This window comes from Schistocerca americana, unplaced genomic scaffold, assembly GCF_021461395.2.
Source record: "Schistocerca americana isolate TAMUIC-IGC-003095 unplaced genomic scaffold, iqSchAmer2.1 HiC_scaffold_1342, whole genome shotgun sequence".
Classification (NCBI taxonomy): Eukaryota; Metazoa; Arthropoda; class Insecta; order Orthoptera; family Acrididae; genus Schistocerca; species Schistocerca americana.
In genome coordinates this window covers 1-5000 of record NW_025725419.1, presented here as the reverse complement: position 1 = coordinate 5000, position 5000 = coordinate 1, and the positions used below count along the sequence as shown (strand labels likewise).

At 58.9% G+C, this 5000-nt stretch overlaps 3 non-coding genes across 3 annotated transcripts in view; all 3 read right to left on the bottom strand.

Moving 5' to 3' along the window:
• The window catches only part of LOC124565865, a 4222-nt gene extending 2920 nt beyond the window's left edge, over positions 1-1302 (bottom strand). Inside the window, exon 1 of the ribosomal RNA XR_006970647.1 lies at positions 1-1302. This exon is cut by the window's left edge and continues 2920 nt beyond it. This is a non-coding gene — a ribosomal RNA (large subunit ribosomal RNA).
• Positions 1303-1490: 188 nt separating this feature from the next.
• On the bottom strand, positions 1491-1645 carry LOC124565863. The gene has a single exon (XR_006970645.1). It is a non-coding gene; the product is annotated as a 5.8S ribosomal RNA (ribosomal RNA).
• Positions 1646-1996: 351 nt separating this feature from the next.
• LOC124565871 lies at positions 1997-3906 on the bottom strand. The gene has a single exon (XR_006970651.1). It is a non-coding gene; the product is annotated as a small subunit ribosomal RNA (ribosomal RNA).
• Between the last annotated feature and the right edge of the window lie 1094 nt (positions 3907-5000).

The following is a 5000-nucleotide window of genomic DNA, read 5'->3' as shown; positions in this document are numbered from 1 at the left end:
CAGCTATCCTGAGGGAAACTTCGGAGGGAACCAGCTACTAGATGGTTCGATTAGTCTTTCGCCCCTATACCCAGCTCCGACGATCGATTTGCACGTCAGAATCGCTACGGACCTCCATCAGGGTTTCCCCTGACTTCGTCCTGGCCAGGCATAGTTCACCATCTTTCGGGTCCCAACGTGTACGCTCTAGGTGCGCCTCACCTCGCAATGAGGACGAGACGCCCCGGGAGTGCGGAGGCCGCCGCCCCGTGAAGGGCGGGGAAGCCCCATCCTCCCTCGGCCCGCGCAAGGCGAGACCTTCACTTTCATTACGCCTTTAGGTTTCGTACAGCCCAATGACTCGCGCACATGTTAGACTCCTTGGTCCGTGTTTCAAGACGGGTCGTGAAATTGTCCAAAGCTGAAGCGCCGCTGACGGGAGCGATTATTCCGCCCGAGAGCATCCCGAGCCAACAGCGGCGCGGGTCCGGGGCCGGGCCAGGTAGGTCCGTCATCCGGGAAGAACCGCGCGCGCTTGCCGGGAGCCCGAGCGCCCAAAGGGGCGAATCGACTCCTCCAGATATACCGCCGGGCAGCCAGCCAGGACACCGGGGCTCTGCCCAACAGACGCGAACCGAGGCCCGCGGAAGGACAGGCTGCGCACCCGGGCCGTAGGCCGGCACCCAGCGGGTCGCGACGTCCTACTAGGGGAGAAGTGCGGCCCACCGCACACCGGAACGGCCCCACCCCGCGGCGAGTGGAAAGGCAACCGGACACGACCCCGCCGCGGATTGCTCCGCGCGGGCGGCCGGCCCCATCTGCCGAGGGCGGAGGCCAGTGGCCGGATGGGCGTGAATCTCACCCGTTCGACCTTTCGGACTTCTCACGTTTACCCCAGAACGGTTTCACGTACTTTTGAACTCTCTCTTCAAAGTTCTTTTCAACTTTCCCTCACGGTACTTGTTCGCTATCGGTCTCGTGGTCATATTTAGTCTCAGATGGAGTTTACCACCCACTTGGAGCTGCACTCTCAAGCAACCCGACTCGAAGGAGAGGTCCCGCCGACGCTCGCACCGGCCGCTACGGGCCTGGCACCCTCTACGGGCCGTGGCCTCATTCAAGTTGGACTTGGGCTCGGCGCGAGGCGTCGGGGTAGTGGACCCTCCCAAACACCACATGCCACGACAGGCGGCAGCCTGCGGGGTTCGGTGCTGGACTCTTCCCTGTTCGCTCGCCGCTACTGGGGGAATCCTTGTTAGTTTCTTTTCCTCCGCTTAGTAATATGCTTAAATTCAGCGGGTAGTCTCGCCTGCTCTGAGGTCGTTGTACGAGGTGTCGCACGCCACACCGCCAGCCGGCTGTGCACGCTACCGAGTAAGTACCGGTATGCGAACCGCCAGGCGACGGGCGCGCATCGCACGTTTAAGGAGGCGCGGCCGGCCCCACAGGCGGCCGCGACGCTCCCAGGTCTGCGAAGCGGGGCAAACGCCGCGCGCTTCAGTATACGTAGCCGACCCTCAGCCAGACGTGGCCCGGGAACGGAATCCATGGACCGCAATGTGCGTTCGAAACGTCGATGTTCATGTGTCCTGCAGTTCACATGTCGACGCGCAATTTGCTGCGTTCTTCATCGACCCACGAGCCGAGTGATCCACCGTCCTGGGTGATCTTTTCTTAGTTTACACTGTCTCTTTCAAGACAGTTGCATAGGCGGGACGTAGGCGTGTGGCGGCCCCTGTTCAAGCGTTCTGTGTCCAACGGCCTCACGGCCGATGGGCGTCGTACGGCTCCACACCGGAGCGGACAGGCAGTCGGGCGAAAGTCATTCAAAACCGGCGCCAGGCGCCAGGTGCCGCAGGCCAGCCGCTCCAGCGCTTCAGCGCTCGTACCACACAACATTGGCGTTAGTTTTGAGAAGCACGCGTGGTTCCGCACGCGGCGCACGGCTACTGCGAGCCGTACAGGTAGCGTGTTGCGCGACACGACACGCACATCGAAAGACATGCAGTCTAGTCGGTAATGATCCTTCCGCAGGTTCACCTACGGAAACCTTGTTACGACTTTTACTTCCTCTAAATGATCAAGTTTGGTCATCTTTCCGGTAGCATCGGCAACGACAGAGTCAATGCCGCGTACCAGTCCGAAGACCTCACTAAATCATTCAATCGGTAGTAGCGACGGGCGGTGTGTACAAAGGGCAGGGACGTAATCAACGCGAGCTTATGACTCGCGCTTACTGGGAATTCCTCGTTCATGGGGAACAATTGCAAGCCCCAATCCCTAGCACGAAGGAGGTTCAGCGGGTTACCCCGACCTTTCGGCCTAGGAAGACACGCTGATTCCTTCAGTGTAGCGCGCGTGCGGCCCAGAACATCTAAGGGCATCACAGACCTGTTATTGCTCAATCTCGTGCGGCTAGAAGCCGCCTGTCCCTCTAAGAAGAAAAGTAATCGCTGACAGCACGAAGGATGTCACGCGACTAGTTAGCAGGCTAGAGTCTCGTTCGTTATCGGAATTAACCAGACAAATCGCTCCACCAACTAAGAACGGCCATGCACCACCACCCACCGAATCAAGAAAGAGCTATCAATCTGTCAATCCTTCCGGTGTCCGGGCCTGGTGAGGTTTCCCGTGTTGAGTCAAATTAAGCCGCAGGCTCCACTCCTGGTGGTGCCCTTCCGTCAATTCCTTTAAGTTTCAGCTTTGCAACCATACTTCCCCCGGAACCCAAAAGCTTTGGTTTCCCGGAGGCTGCCCGCCGAGTCATCGGAGGAACTGCGGCGGATCGCTGGCTGGCATCGTTTATGGTTAGAACTAGGGCGGTATCTGATCGCCTTCGAACCTCTAACTTTCGTTCTTGATTAATGAAAACATACTTGGCAAATGCTTTCGCTTCTGTTCGTCTTGCGACGATCCAAGAATTTCACCTCTAACGTCGCAATACGAATGCCCCCGCCTGTCCCTATTAATCATTACCTCGGGTTCCGAAAACCAACAAAATAGAACCGAGGTCCTATTCCATTATTCCATGCACACAGTATTCAGGCGGGCTTGCCTGCTTTAAGCACTCTAATTTGTTCAAAGTAAACGTGCCGGCCCACCGAGACACTCACTCAAGAGCACCCTGGTAGGATTGCAACGGGGTCCGCCTCGGGACGCACGAGCACGCACGAGGCGCGTCGCACGCCTTCAGCTCGCCCCACCGGCAGGACGTCCCACGATACATGCCAGTTAAACACCGACGGGCGGTGAACCAACAGCGTGGGACACAAATCCAACTACGAGCTTTTTAACCGCAACAACTTTAATATACGCTATTGGAGCTGGAATTACCGCGGCTGCTGGCACCAGACTTGCCCTCCAATAGATACTCGTTAAAGGATTTAAAGTGTACTCATTCCGATTACGGGGCCTCGGATGAGTCCCGTATCGTTATTTTTCGTCACTACCTCCCCGTGCCGGGAGTGGGTAATTTGCGCGCCTGCTGCCTTCCTTGGATGTGGTAGCCGTTTCTCAGGCTCCCTCTCCGGAATCGAACCCTGATTCCCCGTTACCCGTTACAACCATGGTAGGCGCAGAACCTACCATCGACAGTTGATAAGGCAGACATTTGAAAGATGCGTCGCCGGTACGAGGACCGTGCGATCAGCCCAAAGTTATTCAGAGTCACCAAGGCAAACGGACCGGACGAGCCGACCGATTGGTTTTGATCTAATAAAAGCGTCCCTTCCATCTCTGGTCGGGACTCTGTTTGCATGTATTAGCTCTAGAATTACCACAGTTATCCAAGTAACGTGGGTACGATCTAAGGAACCATAACTGATTTAATGAGCCATTCGCGGTTTCACCTTAATGCGGCTTGTACTGAGACATGCATGGCTTAATCTTTGAGACAAGCATATGACTACTGGCAGGATCAACCAGGGAGCTGCGTCAACTAGAGCTGAGCAGCCGGCCGCCCGGGAGTGTGTCCCGGGGGCCCGCGCGAACACGCAAGCGTCCGCTCAATTATTCTGCAAACAGGAGGAGGCTGAGCTCCCCTGCACAATACACCTCGAAACCCTCTCAGGTCCCGGCGGCGCGCAGCGCCGTCCTAAGTACTTGGTCGGGTTCGAGAGAGGCGCAATCGCCCGGAGTTTGGCGAGTAGACGCTTTAGGTGCGACCACCCGTGCTCCCAACTGAGCTTGCCGCTGCCGACAGAGGCCCGGGAGCGTGCTGTCGTGGCATTGCCGGCGGGAGACAACACGCGCCACCTACGGTGGCCGGCAGCTCCAACGCCAGCGCCACAGAAGGACAAAAGCCCCACTTGGGTGCCGAAGCGAACTCTCCCAGCACAGCGCACGCGCCAACACGTCCGCACAGCTGCGATACAATCCACCTGCGAGAACCGCAGAGGCGACCGAGCAGCAGACGGCGTCGCGGCGCCGAGCGCCGGGCGGCGGCGCATCCTCAGCGCACACAGTCCTCAATCGGACCAGCACACTGCAGATGTCCACCGCGCTTCGCACCGGGCCCGCGAGGACCTACTTTGGCCGCACGGCGCCGCGTGCAGGGTGCGCCGGCGCGCAGCTGCGCCGCCTGCCGCCTCCGTCGGCCGGCGCGCCTGCCACTGGCCGCCCCCACCAGCCGGCTGTAGCGCGTGCGCCCACGCACCGCGCGGCCAGCACGCCGGAAGGCCCCCCCTCACCGGCCGGGGACGGTCCCACCCAGCCACCGCCGCGTATCGCTTCACACCCACATGCCATTCACGTTCGTGGGCATGGTGGGTATCGCTGAAACAACCGGTTGGTAGCTCAACCGATCGTCGCCATCACTGATTCACCTCTAGCGAGAACAACCGCACCACAACGGTTTACCAGTTCTTCATTTGCGTAACGTCACCAGCAAACGTAGACGTCCATCGCCATTTGCAAATTCAACGATTGTTGCATGCCTGTGTCAGGTGTCACGACACACTATGTCTGCCCACATACACGCAACAACATGTGCACGCTTCGCGAACACGTGGAAGGTGGCCCCC